Genomic DNA, 21,287 nt, shown 5'->3' with positions numbered 1-21,287 from the left:
ATTCTAATTTGTTTGCATAACCTTTGGAGAGATCAATATATTCATTATCTGTTCATAAGCAGCAAGAATTGAAGAACTGTGGTTAACATCTGATCAACCACATTCTGGCAATACTAAATAGCTAAGGAGCAAGCATATGGCTGAAAAAACATGCACAAGTTATGCACCAACACAGTACATCAACCAACGAATAAGTTAAGCAACTAGTAAATTACGTTCTAAGAGCTTCTGACATTCATTTCTAAGAATACCAATAAGTAAACAATATGGTCAAGCATGCACATTGATAATTGTTTCCAAATGATGAGGCTGTTATATTATCCGAACTCAGACTGCCAGGAAATAAAAACCTTTCATCTCTAGTTTGGCCATGCAAGTCAATGCACTGAGAGAATTGCAGGATGTTAAATAATATAAACCGTATATCATATAATGATCACTAACACATCCAAAATACATAAGTTTCACCTGTATTATGAATCCATCTTCAATGAACAGTCTGGAGAAGCAGAAGCACTAAGAGATGTGTCAAGGACCCTGACAAGGCATTTCAATGATTACAAAAACGCACGACAACAGAGAGCCCACTATAACTATTTTGATGATGAGGATTGTGGCAACTCACTGAAACAGAATTTCAGATCGATTTTCAAGCATGCTAATCTTCTAGAAGTGGAACCTTTAAAAACACGACTAAGTCAGCGAATAATCCTCTAAAAAAATGAGTATACAGATAGATAAAAGATGCTTACCTCAACAACCTGAGACCAGGCATCAACAGTGCATTGTGCAGCTTGTTCCTCAAGATTTTTATTGTGTTTCCACCCCCATCTCAGCAACTGTTGAATTATCTCTTTCACATCATTTAGCTCAACTTCACTGCCAATATTACTCACCTGGAGATGAGCAGAATTGTATGTCTACGACAAGAAAGTAGATTAAATTCTTATGAATACATTGTCCCAAAAAGGAATGAAAATTGAGAATACAGAATGTTCAGGATGCAGATGAAACCTAATATTGTCAACACTAAATTAAAATTGAAACAGATATATTTTATCAAGAAATAAAGAATCGAAAATAGATAAACCTGCCAAAGTTTGTCATGAAAGTAGCAAGGTCAATTAGCCGGTCCCTCTCTCAGAATAATAGTAGACACCACCCTTTCCAGAATTCCAAGTATTTCTTCCGCCTGAATAAGATATCCGACCATAAGAATATTACAGACTTGAAGATAGTCAAAGACTGAAGATCATTGGAATTATATTCTGAATTGAGAGGAGCCATTTTTGAAAATTAATGTAATGGATTTTGGAGAGAGAGAGAGAGAGAGAGAGAGAGAGAGGAGAGAGAGAGAGAGAGAGGAGGAGGGGGCTTAAGAAATATAGAATTAATAAAGTTTGGACAAGTATCTCACCATCAAGTCATACTTCATGCTAGACACAATATTTGAGAGCTAGTAGTGGCGTCTGGACATCTAAACTGGATTACTTCAAGCAATTCTAACACCTGAATTTCAAGAAAAAATACAACTCAGGAGAAGAATATATGATAAGCAGCTGATCAGATCATCTTACATACTCTATATTCAATAAAGATAATTATGATGACATGAGACATTAGACATTCTCACATTTCCAACAAATATATCTACGTTATTTCTGAACCCGGGTATTGCACAATGAAAACCAAACCAATAATATAGAAAACATGCAACTAGAATATCACAGTAGTAATAATTGACCAAATGGAGCAACAAAGTAGTATTATTAAGGATCAAGGATGAATGACCTTATAATTTTACATTTGTGTATTTCCAAAGTGTTCATTTAATTTGAATGCAATGGATATATAAAATTAAGCAAAAAAGTTATTAATTAACATTTACATACTGAATACATAGCATAAGGGAGCAGGGATACCCAAGGTCAAAGCGTTAGTTACAGTAACTGTAGTGTTTAGCTGCCTTGAGGAAACTCTTTAGGGTGCATGTAAATGATACTGCACATAATATACTGTAAACAACATAAATTCAAAAATATACATGTGATATGAGAGTCCACATTAAAAGAAGTACAACAAAATTCAATGACCTTCATTACCTGACTCTTGCTGACAGTTCTTATAGCAGCAGTTTCCAAAGTATCTTCAAATGAAAACGGGACATGGTTGGTGTCCATCAACTTCAGTTATACCTTGACCAAAAAGATGAGAAAGGATTGTCTGGCATGCTTCTCTATGTTTTGAGCTACTAACTTCTCCAGCGTGCAGCTCAACAGCTAGAAGTTTTAATAACCATGCTCTCTAAACAAGAAAGTAATGGAACAAACCACCCATCTCAAACGTATCAAAATATGACTTCTAAATTAGTCAGCCAAGATTACAAGTAACATTGAGACTACTGACAAGAAAATGGGCTAGACTTAATCTCATTTATAAAAGTTGCTAACGATTATAGAGGTCTACTTGAATATCTCAAACGCACACATGAACTATCATCATAACAGAAGAATCTTCATAGGCATCTAAGGATATTAAGGGGGAAGAACCACGTGTTCGCAAAATGATTGGTTGTATCTTAACATGACATGATACGTCAACAAATCATTTTGTGACATGTGACATTAACATGCCATGTCATCATACCACATGCCACCTAATGTGACACGTCAACATCTAATTAAATGATCAATTTAACTTGCGTTGTATCTTTCAGGGACTAATATGGATAACAAAATCTTTCAGAGACCAATTTGAAAAAATGGGTTATCTTCAGGATGAATTTGATATTAATTGTATTTGTTGTGGTTGATAAACTTACCAAGTAGTGTGCTTGCATGGGATTCCATGCTTCGGTTAGAGACAGTGAACACTTTTTGCATTGAGCTGTTAGATTGGCTGGAACCATGTTAAAATACAGCACTATATATCATCCTCAAAACGATGGACAAACTAGAGTTGTCAATAGATGCCTTGAGCTTATTGAGGTGTTTCTAGTGGTAAGCCTAAGCCACAGCCAAATGGTTGAGTTGGCCGAATTCTGTTGAAAGGTGACCCTCTTCCTCAGCCATGCAGGAAGCACAAAATCAATGAAGAAGTATCAATCAGAAGAGGGGATCTAACTTTTGAACTAATTTATCGCACTACCATTAAACTGACTATCCTATATGGAACAGAGTTCAGGAGCAAAGGTGAACATGAAGATAAGTTAAGTGTGGCAAAGATGATGATACTAAGATGGATGAGCAAGCACACATGTAAAGACAAAATAAGGAATGAAGATATAAAAGAGAATTTGGTGTAGCGCCTATGTTGAAAGATGGTAGAAACTCGTCTCACGTGATCTAGACATGTGGGAAGATCGGTAAGAGTAAGACATCCAGATAGAGGGTGGATGAGATGAAAAGTACACGAGGGATAAAAGGTAGAGGAAGATCCAAGAATCATCCTAGAGGTATCAAGGAGATCTGCGTCTAACAATTCACTGGAGACATGATACATGATCGAGTTCAATAGTGTTATTTGATCCATGTAGCCGATCTCACCTAGTGAAATGAGGTTTGTTGTTGTTTGTTATTAGTTTTTTTTTTTTTTTTATGAATTTTTGTGGGTACAACACTACTTAAAAGATTAAAAAGTAATGATGTCAGAAAAACTATAAAATCAGCATTTCACTAAAATGTTCATGTGGCAACATTAGAAATTATCTAATATGTCGAGTGTTCATTGTATATTATTTGATTTTTCTTTTTATACATTATAAATAAATAGATAACTAGATAAATAAATAGATTGTCACAAACTAAAATTTATTCTCCAAATAGGATATGAAATATTAGAGTACTGTGTCTATCACATAATTAATAGTTTATAATTTGTTTATAAATTTTTTAAATTTTTTGAAAGAATTAATTTTAATTAATAAGATATGTGATAATTTTTAACTAAACATACTATAAATTATTGATATTTTATAATTTCATAATATATTATTGATATTGTTATATTTCTTTTATACAACAACTGTCATGCTAAAAATAAAATTGTGAAAAAGAATTTATAATTTTTTTAATATATATATATATATATATATATATATATATATATATTGATAAACCTTTTGAAAAACCAACTCAATAACTATATGTTATGTCTAAATTGCTTTTATGGAATGAAAAAATATAATAAAAAATTAAAAAGTTCGTCTAAAATCCAGTCCCTCCATATTAAAATTCCTGGATCCGTCCCTGATGGTCATGAACCAATTTTTTCAAATAATTGTGCAAAACATTAACAACGATAGAGGAGAAAGAGTAGAGGCATAAGATTATGTAAGAGGAGACATAGAAGATGTGTGAAGTGAATGTGAATTTATATAGTAAATATGAATAGATATGAGAATAAAAAGAGAGAATGAATTAGGTTTTATTAACTAATTTATATCTATTAAGAGGAATAATATTACTATTAAAGGCATAGAGTAACTTACATAAAAGTAAAAAGTAAAAAAAGATTAAAAGATAAGGATAAACACTACATAAGAAGAATAAAAAGTGATGCGATAGAAAAGTTATAAATTGCAATTTAACTAAAATGTTTATGTAGCAATATTATAAGTTATCTAATAAATCAAGAGTTCATTGTATCATTACTTAATTTTTTTTATACATTATAAATAAATTGATAGATAGATAAATAGATAAACAAATAATTTTTCATAAAATAAATTTATTCTCCAAATATAATGCATGAACATTCTTTATAATCTATTTTTTTTGTAGAATAAGATAATTTAATGTGTGAAATTATGAGAATAATACTAGATTAACAGTATAGATGTTATTATTCTCTATGGTAGTATAAATGTAGTTCTATGATAGATGCTTTCTTCTATGATATTGCAATGGATGACATGGCAATTTCTTATGAAACTTAAAAGGTTAAGTGTCACTATAACATTACTTTTGGCTCTCCTTTTATAATAGATAATTGATAATCGATAATAGATAGATTACTTATTTTGTCAAACAAACGAAAACACAAAACTCCAAAATAAATACTCGCAGGTGATAAGAGTGTCAAACCAAATTGATACCCAGTACAATAGAAAAGAGTTCAAAGATGTCAAAATCATATAATGGAAAACAAAATCAGAGAAACTGAAAGGTTATGGTAAGACCTGATGAAGAGAACTGATGCGGAGAGGCTGGTTGGTGTTCCGTTTAGGAAGTGGAGCAATACCAATTGTATCAAGGTGCTATATAATACCAACGAAAGGAGTTTTAGATAATTAAAAATAAACATAAGCAATAACAAGAACCACAATAATGAAAGCAGATGTATCCCAAATTCTGCACCTTAACAAAGAATTGGTACTTTCTATTTGACAGCAGATCCATCATAGGTACACATGTTAGTGGATCTACACACAACTCATAAAGGAGCTGCATCAAGAGAACAATCAAGATTCCTTTAGACATCTTATTCGTAAATGATTAATGGTGGTAAAAGATGCAAAGATCTCATATACTATTTTACAATTGTTAGAGCAAGATGAGCACTTTACGACCTGAAAACCAAATTCATGAAGCAAAGCATTTGCATCAGGCTTCAAAAGTTTGTCCAAGATATCAAGAATAACCTTCATGCAACTGCAGACAACATTATAACTTTTAACAGCACAGTTGCATTTACAAGAAGAAAAATATTAAGCACCAATAGACAACAAACCAAACCTGTAATAAAATTTAGGTTGTAGAACCGTCCGCTCAACTGGCATGTCAAGGTCAAATTTAAGTAGTAAATGAGTAATATTAGGAGCTGGCCTGCCGATGTTGTCAATTAGAAGCTGAAAAGATCATTTCAACATTTCCAAATGGCAATTTAGGAAGACTACAAATAAGGAAAGAGGAAAAAAACAAGCAGTAGACAGCAACAAACTTTCAGAATAAGAATGCCTGGATCATCATTATTATTGTCAATTGTTTGAGACTCTTCTGACCGCAACTCAAGCAGGCTGCATAATCTTCTATCAAGCTGTTGCAGCATTAGATTTTAGCAGGAGTTGAACAAGCCAACCATGCGAGAACTGTGGCCCCAAAACAACATTATCAATTTCACACTATGATATCCAGTTTGCAGAACTCCCAAAATTACACATCAAGAATAAGAAATAGGAAGGTAATTTGAGTGCCTTAAAATACTCATGATTCTGATTGAGGATTGTTGAACTTTTGGCTGAAAATCATATCTTACATACTCCAAGAGTGCCACTATTTGATTATGATCATGAGAAAGTATGACATCCAAGGGCTGCAAGCATATTTTTAAGAAAAAAACACCACAATAAGCAATTATCCAATGCAATAGAATATGATACTAAAAATAAAGCTGCTCTTTTCCTTTTGAAGGGAAGCCTTGGAGCAACGATTGAGTTGTCTCCGTGTGAAATAGCCACTGATGTAATTATCAGGTTAGGCTGCGTACATTACACCCTCTGGGTGTGGCCCTTCCTCGGACCCTACGTTAATGCGGGATACTTGTGCATCGGGATGTCCTTTTTTTTTCTTTTCTTATTCTTTTTCTTTTAAAAAAAAAAAACAGGAATGGAAAATATCTCAACAAAATCACACATTGACGGTTTCCTAAACTAATTCCACAATTCAAAAAGGACATTGGAGAGTGTGGCTTGGCACTATTATCACGAATTAATATCCAGGCGAAATCATTTGTATGGCATTGAAATCACAAAATAAGTTTTAGCCATGCAATAGGGAAATGGGAAATCAAGCATGCGTGGGGAAATTCACTAATCAGTTGTAAAAATATAAATATTACCTGATATAGGGGACGCCAATAATCAGAAAGAAGTAAATCCTTTTCAAAGACAAGTAGTATTATTTCCAGAGAAAGCTGCACAGCATTCTCTAAAAGCTGGCCATATATTTGGCTACTGCGTTCAGCAATGACAGAATTTACCCCTTGCAGAAGAATACCCATAATGTTCCGAAAGCAAGTCTTACCACTCATGAAGTCCTGAAACCAATCAAATTGTTTAATCTACAAAGTAACTAACAAACATAAACATTCGTAAAAACCATAATACATAGCACACATAAATGATTGAGGAACTAATGTCATAATTGACGAGAACATTGACATTAGACACAACAGAAATCGAAGCAGTGGAATAAACTGTGTGGCTGATAGTAGGTTGTCAAGCACTAGTAGTATGCTTGTCCAAATGAGTGACATAACTGTAAGATTTAGTATTATAAACTTGCAAATTCAGAACTAAGGATAATGACCATTAGAATATCAATTTTATACACCATGTAAAAGCACATACTTTCAGCAATTCTAAAACAGGGAGCTGGAACTGAATTGGTGATGTTTCTTTAGCTGTTGAAAGTCGTGACTGATCAACTACACCGTCGAAGTCCTCCTCCTTGATGTCATACATGTTTAAAATCCTGCATTGTGGTTTTTATTCCCCCAAATATGAAATAATGTCAGATGAGATTATACTACGAGAAGATAAATCCTGAATAAAAGCCCCAAAGCTAAAGGAAAAATTACAAGCCCAGCAAAAACAACCACAAGCAACACATACAAAAGGGAAAACTGTTGATAACAGTGAAGTTCCTTTATGTATCAATTAGGAATGATTAGTATAAAACAATGTAATTATCATGAATTATTACTTTTAGTAAATAGACAAAAGTATACACAAAAATTATATAGAGGGGAAAAAGGTACACCCAAAAGATTAGAAAATAGTCATATACACGCAAGAGATTGTTTCCACAAGTCAAAATTGCCCTTCTAACTATATATGCAGCGTCAGCAGCAATAGACTCAGACAAAGGCAAACTGGAAATGCTTTTTAAACTATTGTATAGCAATTTGAGGATTACAACTGCATGGCTGCAACTTTATATTAGACTAGCAGAAGTTTAGATAATGGAAGGGTAGTTTAAACTTGTGGAAATAATCTTTGGGATATATCCCACTATTTTATAATCATTTGGGTGTACTTTTGTCCCTTCTATACTCTTTCGTGTTTACTTTTGCCCATTACTCAATTACTTCAGTGTATATAAAACCCACAAGCTGAGAAGGTTTTCTTCTCGAGCATTCACATACTAATCACCTCTTAAACACAGTACCAAGAACCCTAAAAACCCTTTATCACCTCCATAACTTACTATTCCTGTATGACGTTCTTTCTATCAAAGTAAATAATTTAAGTTCCCTTACTTCCTTTGAGCCAAGAAGAGACTATGATGGTGGATCACACAAGGTACTTGCATTGCCAAAGGCCTAAAGAAATTCATAATTAATCCATCCAATGCCCTTCACTTCTCCTATTAACTTAAATATAAAATAACACTTTCTATTAATAATCTTCTGATACAAGCTCTTGATGAAGCTTGAATTACAAATAATGAGTTTCACTTAGCATGATAGAGAAGTCTGTTCTCTTGATTCTAGTTAAGCAAAAGAGATTGGAGGGAGGGGGTGAGGGAGAAAAGAACATTATTTCTCAAATCCACAACAAAAAGAACTCACATATGAAAGTGCTGAAGGCAAGCGACAACCAACTGCCATTTTTCACAGGGATCAGCATAGGCTCTCTGAGGAAATGGCCCAAAAACGTGGTCATAGATGAATCTGAATATGCCAATAAATCTGAAAAATTAACAAACACTTTGACTTTAGCATGCAAGCAAGAAAGGGAGTAGATATTAGAAACTACAACAAATATTTAAAATTCTATGACTGCTACCTTCGCCCTCTATCACTCAAATCTCTTTCTTCAGCAATAAGAGCATTTATCAAATTAAGGAATGATATAGTTGAAGGATACTGTTCTCTCCTTGCTTCAATTTCGTTGAGTTCAAATTGCATATCATACACCTGTCAAATAATTAGATAATTACATTTTAAATGTATTGCTTGCAAAATAGGGATGTCCTAGAGATATAATGTATGGATTTCTTGATCTAGCAGGTAGCAGCTAACAACATGAGGTTCTATAAGATTTGTTCCTGAGAAATTTGAAATGTAATACTTAAAAAGAAAACCTCCACTTATTTTGTAAAACAAATATACCAACCTGAGAAGCCATAGATTGTGGATTATTCTGGACATCAGTCCCCACAACTACTGGCAGATCATATTGCTCAAGATAGGTCCAAATACTATCCTTCAACATTGGAGAGACACGAATAAATGTGACTATTGCATTCCTCAGAGCGCCCTATATTCCCATCGCAAACAATGACAGATTGTTTAGAATAACAGTGCAATTAGTTCACTCCAAGTAAACTTTTAGACTACCAACAAGAACCTCACAGTAAAGAAATCCTACCTTCAAATAAGGGGGTACATTTTCATAACCAAGAAGCTTAAACAGTGGTTCAATATCAGGAAACCAGTTTTTTCTTTCTATTGGGTTTCCATTTTCCATAACCTGTATATATAAGACAAATAAAAAGTAAAATACAATTGGGAGATAAATAATAAAGCAATATTTCATCCAACAATGAAACTAGAGCCCCCATAGTGCAAATTAAACCAAGCGTTTAGCATAGTATGAGTGCATCATGCAAATATGATACCAAACAGGAAAAAAGATCCTGATACTTCAGCTCTTCTTAGACAAACTCATAATAAACCAAGTTAAAACATGGAGAGTCTACGAAGGACAAAGTGGTGGAAGAGACCATTACAGTTAGGCCATACGGGATTGAGATTTAAAAACAGAAATGAATCCCCTTTTATTTTTAGGAACAAGTATAAGCACGTGTAAATTATAACTGGTTCGACAACATAAGCTGACTCAAAAAAAAAGGTGAAGTTAAACCTTCTTTAGAACATTTAAGTATGCCACAAGTGCTTTTGCATCCCCCTCCTGAATTTCAGGCAACATTGATCCAGCAGTTTGAAGAGACTGTTTGAACTTCTCATCGTAAATTGTTAGGCATTCAAACAAAGTACTCCACCCAATTGAGCGGAATGCTTTACCTTGAAGCAACTCATAAACCTTCGAAGCACCTTCTTGACTGGAAGCCTGAAAAGCAGTATACAAAAACAGCAGAATCAAAAGGTGCAGTCCAACACTAAAGCATCAATTTAAGGCAATCAGAAACTTCCTTACCAAGGTGCTCAGCATATTCAAGAAGGCCACAAGAGTTTGGAAATTCGTATGGTCCTCTCCAGCAAAATTTACAAATGTCCACAAAACATCATTGCCAGACAAGAGCTCTGGTTCTTTCTGAAGATTGAAGAAGACTGTGCTTAATCAATTATGCCAACCGGATTGATTGTAATTGACACCAATAATATTTGTAAGTTACAGCCATACGTACTGTTTAGATGAGTTTATTTCCCATAAATTAGCTAAGTTTGTATGCCTTGCATTATTATTATTATAAGTGGAATGAATCAAGATTTTGAGGCACCAAACTCTGGTCATGAAATCATGGATGGAGATTCGCATCTCTTAAAGAGAAATCTTTTGTTTGTTTTTCTTTTGTATAGAGGAACTCTTATCCTCTTTTCTATTGTTCTTCTCTTCATCTTACTTAAATTATTCTTTTGTTCCAAAAAGAAAAGGAAATACAGAAAAAAAAAATTACTTTCTTTGAACATCAACTTTTTGATAACTAATGATAAAAGAAAAGCCGTTAGAATTAATTAGTGGAATCATTTGCACTGAGATACTAACAATCATCAAACAGCAGAACAAAATTAATATCAATGAGCTGAAACTCAGATCTAAAAAACATAATTGCTTGCTGAATAAATAAGTGTAAATATTTCATTGTACAATGAAGCTGCTGTTGGCTCAAGGATGCATAACCTTTCCCCATCCCCCTAGCTCATCTAGGGTATATAAATAGAGGAGCCAATTGTTCTAACTGACCTTATAAATTTCACTGACAAAGTCCAAGATTGAATTAAATGGTAAAGGGCTCATTTCAGTGCCACGGGAAGTTGTGCTACTGTCCTGTGAAAAGTCATGTGATCCAACAACTCGATATGAACTAAGCATGCTCATAGTCCATTCCTTGGATTCCTTTATCTGCAAAAAGTATACAAATAAATACAAGTGAATATTTTTACGAAAAAAGAACAAAGCAGAATAAAAACATTGTTATGCTGATATACTGCAATAACTACAGTTAGAGACCACATGCCTCAAGATAATGTCTAGAGAACTTCTATATGGGGTTGAGATAGGCTCACTGCCTCACTCAATACTAATATGGTATCAAACCTATTCTGTGGTTATTATTGCCCACTTGCAGATTCTACTCCTAGAAACTAGTCTCACATAAACTCACTCGAGCTATAACACGAGTTCATTATATCATGCCCCTTAATTTTTGCCTAGGTGGACTTCCCTGAGCTAGGAGCCATAAATCTTCGAATCTCATCTTCTCCATTAGTCACAAATATGTATTGCTGAGTGCCTTTTTTTAAAAAGGTCAACAAGCTGTTCCAAGGAAGGAATATGGGCAATATGGTCCTTGAATGAGGCATTGTATTGGGAGAAATAAAATCAGATAGATGAATATTGAAGTAACTGAGTTGAACTATGCATGAGTGTAGGCATGGGAGTAGAATGGTATAGCAGCCATAATGACTTGGATAACTTGCTAACTTGCTCAGCAAGTTACACAGGTAGAGAAATGTAAATTGTGGGTCAGGTAGTTAAGTCCCAACTAACAATGACACCTGTCACGCGAGGAAGTGATCCCCTAGAACTAATCTCACAGGAGGTCCTTTGAGCTCTAGTACCAGTTCACTCTATCAAGAAAAAAATGGGGAATCAACCTCAAGAAATTGAATAGCACAAATCAAATTATAATTTTATAGGATTTAGGAACCGAAAATCACTAAAGAAGAGGGTAACCTAAAGAAGGAAGCATAACAAACTATTTCTGAGTTCACAAGGGGAATGACAGACAAATTTGAACCCAAAAATGCAATTTTGGGAGTAGGCAGGAAAAGACATTAGTGAAAACTGGGGAAACTTGAGCCTATCAAAACTGGAGCTCAAGGATAGTCCAATTTTTTTTTTCTTATGTAATTTTTCATTAACAGTAACTGTGATATCACACTTGTAGCAGTGTGGCTATAGTAATAAAGACTAGAGATTTCTGCAACTACTTTGATGCCAGTTTCTATCAGAAGCGCAGTTAAACATCTAAGTTATTGAACAAAATAAAAGCTGCATATTTTGTGTTGAGCAGTTACATAAATTTCAGGCCAAGAGGACAAAATAATGAAGTGTGGCCCTTTGGTCTGAAATATCAACCTTAAACAAAACAACTGAAAACCACAAAAGCCACTGCAATTTCATTCTAAGGCCAGGTAGGGGAACGAGCAATGAACCAAAGAAGAATGGAAAAACCACATTTCAAATTTTAACATCCATTTCCTTTGGGAAAAACAAACTCAACTTCAGCCAACATACACTAGTGAGGTGGGGTAGCAGAAATATGGAAGCTACAAATAACATAATAACTTCCCATCATGAAAATCACAGACAACAATATGCAGATACAGCAGCTATGATGAGATATGAGGCTACATAAAGTAACCAGGCAGTCAGAATCAAACTTCCCAATGTGTTATGCATTTTACCTACTAAATCAGCTTGTTCTATAGTTGGTCAGGAATAAATTAACTGACATTTTTTTATGGATGAAATACAGAAAAAATATAAAAATACACTGACCTTGTCCCTTGCAAGTGGATTAGACAAGAAGCAGGTAATCAGCTTATGCAAATATGCATTGTACATGTAGATCATATCTTCGTCTTCATTCTGTAAGACAAAAAGCTGGTATCTCAAACGCACATCCGGGAAGTATAATATCATGTAAAGCTAAAATCAACAAATAATTAAAATAGCCATTTTTTATTCCAGATAATATAAACAAAACCATTTCTAAAACACTTATGGATAACACTCCAAACCCTTTGGTGCCTTCATCGTTTATCACTTTACCAAATTCCTCTACCTAGACTACAATTTAACTAAGCAAAGGTTCCAATTATCTTTGAGACCACAACGACCTTGAAATTCATGAATCCTCAACTTAAAAACCCATTTGAATCTCTTGCATCATGCCCGTTAGTTTACTAGCACAAAACAAAGCTCCTCCTCTCTTGATACCTTCAGGTTTTTATCTTGTAAATCCTAATTTTAATTCCTATTTCATTACTTGAATACAACCTCCTTTATCCTTTATACACATGTTTGAAAGTCCAAAGCTCTTAGGCCTCATTGATGATTTTTCTTTGTCTCCTATCCCTGATAAAAGGATTTAATCTATTGACTCTTCTGGCAATTTTAGCTAAAAATCTTTCTTCCATTTATTTTCTTAGTCCTGTAATACTACTTTCTGTCTAGATAAACTCATTTGGAAGTCCAAAGCTCTCTCTAAAGTCAAATCTTTTATATGGACAGCTATGCTTAATAGAATTAATACCAATGACTTGTTGCTTCTCCCCTGATGTGTGTATTATGTGAAGGGCAAATTCAGAGTCAAATTCGCTATCTGTTTTTGCATTGCCAAATGGCTAGTTTCTTATGGGACAATTTGTTTAGCATCTTTGATGAATGTCAGGCGTGACCTGCAACTCTAGATATATTTTGATTGACTAGGTTTGTTGGTTTGGTAGTAGAAAAGAAACAAAATTATGTGAAACAATGCAATTTTTGCCACTATTTGGACTATCTGATTGGAGCATAATGCACACACCTTTAATGACAGATTCTCTGATATACATGTCTTATGGGATAGGATTAGACACTTAGCATCTATTTCACATAAAGCTCATGAAGCTTTTAGAGGAATTTCAATCTATTTCACATAAAGCTCATGATGCTTTTAGAGGAATTTCTCTTCCGGACATGTTGAGAGATTGGAGAGCTTTGCTTTTGGTAGGTTTTTGTTTGTGTTTTGCTTTTATACAGGGCAATACTATTCACCCACTTTTTTGTATTTTTTTTCTCTCATCATAATGGAATTCTTAATTTATCCAAAAAAAATATTTGTTTCAACTAAAAACTTAAAAGAATTAGTCATGATGATATTTAGTGGGTTCTGAAGCTACATATGACTATTTCCCTTGCTATACAATATGGTCAGTTTGAGTTCTAAATCTGTTTCACATCTATTTTGCACTATACTGTTGCAATAGTCAGCTCCTATGACTAGTACTAGTTTCATTGGTTTTGGGAGAATGAAGGGAATCAAATCTTTGGGCAATGTAAAGTCTATGCCACCTGTTGGTATACTTGGTGAGCATAATTCTCATTAAGTCAAGTAGGATAGGATTAGGCATTTGGACTTTATTTGGTGTTCAAATTATCATTTGTTAAAGGATTCTGTCGCAGATATGTTGGGATATTCGAAGTATTTGCTATATTGATAAACCTTTCCTTTGTTAGTTCCTCTTTCAGTATATATCTGTTGCTCTCATATAACTTTGTATTCATAGAGGATCCCATATCCAAGTCATTGAAGTTTTTTTCTGACTTGATGAATTTGTTCCAGTATAAAAACAAATTTGAAAAATAAAATAAAACAAATATCTGTCATCACAAATGAACCTGGTAGGCAGCAGTACGAAGAACTTTATCCAGTAAAAACTGAAAAACATTATGCGAGAATATGACTTCCAAGCATTGGCTAAGATAACCCGTTTCATCTGAGGAGCCACTTGAGATAGTTTCCCTTGCTACAATACCATCTTGTATTAACATTAAATGTACCAACCAAGCAAGCCTTACGACACCAGTAAAGCCATCAACAATTGGATCATTTCCTGCAGCTATCACCTTAAGCATGAAACAACATCAACAATATCCAAAATTAGCACAAAATAGCCAAGCAGTGCTTCTCAAAGGTCAAAACATTAATAATACTTCATCTTACAAGTTCATGAAATTCACGTCTGAAGGAGGCATTAGAAGACAGAACAGATGCTTTGTCAGGCACTGTATTCAAACCATCTGATATGAATGCTATCACAAGAGTAAAAAGAAGACTGAAAGTAATCTGCAAAATGAAGTGTGTGAAAACTGTGAGAAAGTGACAAAAATTTCAAGAACAAGAAACACCGTGCGTCAGAAAGGCAAATAAAGCTTGATATTCAGGCGAAGTCTTGTCAATCAAGGTGGAGTCAGGAAGTCAGCTATACGAATCAAACAATGCTGCTGTGCGCAGTCAAAAATCATGCATATTTAAATTATTAACTCTAAATCTCTTTTAATAGTTTCACCTGTGATTTTCCTGGTTCTCCTTCTACCCCTAGCCATAGAGCTATTCTCCATCTGATCCATTTTCCTTACTATACCTTCAACATGCCTTCTCCACATATATCAAACCCACCTAGTCATCTTTCAGAAATAGGTATTAATGGATTATTTCCTAATCTTATCTTGTCTAGAATGTTCACTCATCCATTGCAACATCTTCATATCTACAATATTTTGTTTATTTTCTTCAGAAATTAAATCAACACAGAAAAAGACACAACAAAAAGAAGTCATTCATCATTTTACCAAGCTAATTTAATAGTGTACTTTTGACAAAGGAATATGTTAGGTACCTAAGGAAAGTGGGAAACCACACCTTAAAAGCTAGCTGTTAAGGGGGAAGAACCACTCTCCTTATATACAACATCAAGCATCCCATACTACTCGATGTGGGACTTTGAGCACCCATAATACCCAAGTCCCTAACAATACATCGGCCCTGAGAGCCGACGTCCACGGCGGCTTCACTCTATCGACACTGACCCAATGGTAGCCACTTTGCTACGGTCTATCAGTATTCGGTATTCACCTTAATCCAGCCTATAGGTAGCCCTTTCCATGGCACCGACAACCACGCTCTGATACCATTGTTAGGTACCTAAGGAAAGTGGGAAACCACACCTTAAAAGCTAGCTGTTAAGGGGGAAGAACCACTCTCCTTATATACAACATCAAGCATCCCATACTACTCGATATGGGACTTTGAGCACCCATAATACCCAAGTCCCTAACAGAATATAAAATATCATGACAATGAAGGTGCACTAGATTTAAAAACCATTCATGTCTCTACCAAAATGCCTAAGTTTTGGGCAAATATGGTTCATGACAATCTTCTTCTCTTTGACCCCAATGATATCCTCATTAAAAAAATATTAGAAACTTGTAATCAGTGGAGGAATATGTAATTAGGGAAATCATATATCTGTATTAGTGCATGAATCCAGCCTCCACTATGTAGTTGAGACATATGGGTTTAATTAAATCTCAGTAAGAGAAAATTTTGACCACCTCTTTAGCAAAAGATCAGAGTACATTTAATAGTTACTTGTGCTACGAAAAATACCACACCTCAAAACCCCAAAAAAATAACTTATATGACTTATGATACATAAAAATTAAAAATCTCAGCAAATGGTTATAAAAATACCTGATGTTTTACAGTGGCATTGTTGTCACTGACTTCAGCGGCACTATCTTTTAGAACAGAAAATATTTCTTTTACATCCTTTGGACCTGAAAATACAGATTGTCATACGAGTTTCACCCTCACCCTAATCAATAAGCTATTAGAAATATAGTCTGCCACAGAATACAATAATAAACCACATAGGAATTCAGCAGTCATATTGGATAACTAAACAATCAACATGAAAAGCTATCATGCATACTTGTCCGCAAAACCAGAACTGATAGGACAAGACAATGTCCCAAAATAAGTCTTTCTCTAGCAACCACTGCTCGTCTCTCCACAAGAGAACCTCTCGAATCAAGAACATAGCGCTCACACTGAGGACCACCCAACCCAGATGGTTCTTCTCTATTAAGCTCCTACATTAACAGCAAATTCTTCAGCGCACACACAACAAAACAAAACAAAACAAAACAAAAACATTTTTAGGATCGAAGTCTGATATAAAATGGCCCTCCCACCATATCTTACATCATCCAAAGAAAGAACGAAAATTCTAACCAGCTGTTGTATAAACATCTTTACAACATAAGTTAAATATCTAGTAAAGGTAAATAATGAACATTTACAATATACTATGCTTGGAGACCATATAGTGTATCAAATTTCAATGTTGTTATTGTAGGATTTATATGTTATCCAGTATGCACATAGTAAAGCAAAGTAAACAGCAAACATTATGATACATATTGTGTATAAGCAACTAAGTTCAATAGAGAAAATTAATATATCTTCATTAATAAAAAATAATAAGCCAACGTCAATTGTAAAGAGGCTATAATCAAACTCAAAATCTTACTCGGAGGTTATAAAGAGGCCATCTTTTGCCCAGAGGTTAATCAAATCAAAACCAACATGCACAATTTTCTTTTTCACGTTTAAATAAAACATTTTATCAAGTCCAATCATTTCAGCTTAAACAGCTTAACTAATGTAAACCAAAAAACTAAGATGTATAGTCATCATGCAAAACTAAAGGAATAGCTGTAAACTCTAGTATACTTGCTTATCTCTTCTGGCCGACAATTAGAAAACAAGATAACTTTCAGGATACTTTTTCTTAAGTCAAAATGTAATACATAAAGTACCAAGCAATATAACATAATACACAATGCGAACCTTGATAAGAGAAATCAACCGCTGTCTAAGTCCAGAATTGATAAGTTCTTCTAGATATTTTTGAAAGTCAATCAATATATCGTCCTCAAGTCCCTGATCAAGCACCGCAGCCTGTAGAGGGAAAAACAAACATACAAAGCTGTGTTACCTGAAAACCAAAAGCCATATGTCCAAAGTGATGCCCAAATGACCCTTAATGGTGGCCGGGATTGCAAGAAGATACCCGTAAAAGCAAATGAAGGGATGTAATCAGATCTCTTCTCTCTGTATACCAGAGTCCTGCTGCAAGTCTGTAAATTTCCAGTGGTTCTCGTCCCATTAATCCCCACTGCATATAAGCAAATTAATGATTCAATTAATACAGTATTTCCTACTTTGGAACCTTTAATTTGTTACTTTACAGACTAAAGCTTGAACTTCAAAGTTCTAATTTGTGACTGGCTACATTGTTAGTAGGCATAGAAGCAGCTGAAGTACATACCTCTTGATTAGCCGATACTAGCAAGCGAACACAATCAACTTCGTTGAGATGGAGATCATCACTCAGTTTCAGTGCCTATGCTTCATAAAAGCAAATATTAGATAGAAAAAGGATAGGCAACTTATACATGCGTATAATACCTTAATCAAGACTATTACACACAAAGCTTGGTAAAATAAATGAAATATAATAAAAGTGTATTAGAAAGAAAGAATGGGGATGTAACTCACAATGTGGACATCATGGTCATCAAGAGAGATAGGTGGAGAATCCGGAAGCCTAACTGATTTAGACTGCACTTGACTTCGATCAGATGCCTTTGGTGGCTATAGTCAGTCACAGAACAAACAAAAATAAATATATGAAGCGGATGAAATTGCTGAAAAAAGGAACTAAACGAAATGAAATGGCAGTTAATACATACAGGATACGAAAGGAGGGATTGGAATGAAGGGAGAGAAGTGCGAATGGCATGCAGGAGCTCCACTCGCTGGGCCGCTGTGGGAGGGGAAGGCCCCAGAAGCACTGACTCAAGGATGCTTACCATCAGCTTTGGAGATACCATTCTTTCTGATCCTGCTACCTCTGTGCAACAGAACAAAGAAACACATAACTCAATGCAAATGTTAGTTATTAATTACACAGCTTGAGCCTGTGACCTAGAAATGACTGGGAGAGACTTAAATCATTACTCCAAGGCTCCCTTCCATATCCAGTATGCAAAAAATTTAGGGAAAAAAAAAATAAAAAGGCCAGCAACGAAGAAATATATATCAGAAATATTACGAAAATTTCACAAATTAACCATGATAAGAAGTTAATTTTTCACCTAATAAAATAAAAAAAAAAAATATCAAGTTCAACCTTGAACTACTCTAAATAGCCCACATTGCATCACACTTCCACTACCACTAACAGTAACAGAATACGTTCTTGAAGCTTGTGAAAACTCATAAATAATTAAACAGTTTCTACATTATTTCACACACAATAACACTGTTCTGGAACAACACAACAAGTCAACAACACTTCCCAAAGAGAAGCAAGGAAAAAAATAACAGAGAGAAGCATATCGAACTAAAAAAAGAATAGCACATTAACCCTAACCTGCACGGACGTCGTTCGCTTTCCTGAGCTGGAGGTAACTTCGTCGATGCCGGTCTTGTTTTCTGGCGATCAGAGGCGGCCGACGATGAGGCAGCGGTGGCGGACTGGCTTGGCACGGGGAGGATCAGTGGAGCTACTGAGGTCTCGGAAAGTGAAATGAGGTTTTGGGGTTTAGGGTTCTTTCGGATCATTAAACCGAAAAATTTAAAAACATGAAACGACGTAGTTTTTCGACTAAATAAACTTACCGTTTGGTTTGATTTGGTTTGATTTGTAAGAAAACTACATTTGAAAAAAAATTGAATAATATATGATTCAGTCTCGAAAAAGTTTTCTATGTACTTGATAAACTTTAATTGTCAAATTAAATTCTAAATTTTTCATTTATAAACAAATTAATTTCTAAATTAGATTGTTCTTCAATAAATGATCTAAGAATTTTAAAAAAATTTAGACATTTTCTGTTTTTATTAAATACGACAACAACAACAAAGTCCTGTCCCACTAAGTTGAGTCAGCTATATGAATCAAACGATGCCATTGTGCTCTGTCATGTATCATGTCTACAGAGAGACCGTTTACATGTAGATCTCGTTTGACCACCTCATAGATGGTCTTCTTAGGTCTTCCTCTGCCTTTCGCTCTTTGTCCATCTTCTATCTCATCCACCTTCCTGACCGGATGTTTTATCGGTCTTCTTCTCACATGTCCAAACCACGTGAGACGCGATTCAACCATCTTTTCCACAATTGGTGCTACTCCAACTCTCTCCCTTATATCTTCATTCCTTATTTTATCCAATCGCGTATGACCACTCATCCATCTTAACATCTTCATCTCTGTCACAATCAGCTTATGTTCGTGCTCCCCTTTAGCTACCCAACACTTCGTACCATGCAGCATAAATAATAATAAAAATTTATTTGAATATAACTTTTAGTAAAAATTGATTTTAATAATTAAAATTTGTTAAAAACATACAAATAAACACTAACGTATTTATTGATTCACTTTTTATATATTGATATGTGCTAAAATAATAAAAATAGAATTAGTTGAAAAAAGTAAGTTATTTATAAATTAACTACGAGGTCTTGAATTCAATTTATGAAAATAAGAAAATAAAATAGAGACAAATTTTAAATTTTTATTTCAAATTTTTTTTAAAAGGCAATTCACTTGCAGCAAATTGTACTTTAAAAAACAATAAAAAACAATTCATTGGAGTGAGTTTCATTTTTTAAAGAAGAAATTAAAAAAGAAAAAGTATAGGTAACTAACAACATTTTTGAACAATGTGTGAACAATATGAATTAATAGGGTTAAAAGAGTAAATTAACCATAAATTTAATTAGTAGCATTAAATTAAGGTGTAGTGTATTTTTATTTGATTGGTGGTTGTTCATGTTGTTCAAAATAGTCATTGTTTACCTAGCATTCCGTAAAAAAAAAAGTGTAATGCTAGGTAGACAAAAAAACAGCCAGAACTTACCTTATTTAGCATTAATTAATTATCGCAACAATTAATGAATGCTAAATAAGGCAAGTTATGGCTGTTTTTGGCTGATTTTCTTTGGTTACCAAACATTTTCGAAAGAAAAATAGAATTGTTACTATACAAGTTCATACAACTTGGTCCAAACCTAACAAAAACAATTCTCAATTTAGATTGCGTGTAAACACGCACTTTCCTAATTCTTAAATAGCGCAAATGGTTCTTTCCCCTTAATCAAAACCGCAACGCTCAAAATTCAAACAATGATCAAAATCTCTCAAAATCGTCGCAAAAAGTGAAGGAAGTTATAAAGCCGAATTCGAAAAGAATTATGAGAAAATGAAATAAGAAAGAATATGAAGAAGAAGCAGCAGCAGAAGATGAGGAGAAGGAAGAGAGAGAATTTTGAATTATGCAAAATTTATCAGCACATATACACCAAAAATTCTTAAATGATACACTTAAATATCTTCGTGCTACACTTAAATTTGCTGCAAATACAGAAAAATGTTTCATCTAATGCTGCATTTTTTTTCTTCTTCTTTTTTTC

The 21,287-nt window shown here is 34.1% G+C and overlaps 1 pseudogene; it reads right to left on the bottom strand.

Moving 5' to 3' along the window:
- Positions 1-1,390: 1,390 nt before the first annotated feature.
- On the bottom strand, positions 1,391-19,454 carry LOC112770491 (nuclear pore complex protein NUP205-like; annotated as a pseudogene).
- Between the last annotated feature and the right edge of the window lie 1,833 nt (positions 19,455-21,287).

Source organism: Arachis hypogaea, chromosome 18 (assembly GCF_003086295.3).
Source record: "Arachis hypogaea cultivar Tifrunner chromosome 18, arahy.Tifrunner.gnm2.J5K5, whole genome shotgun sequence".
NCBI classification, from domain to species: Eukaryota; Viridiplantae; Streptophyta; class Magnoliopsida; order Fabales; family Fabaceae; genus Arachis; species Arachis hypogaea.
This window is presented reverse-complemented; position numbering and strand designations above follow the sequence as displayed.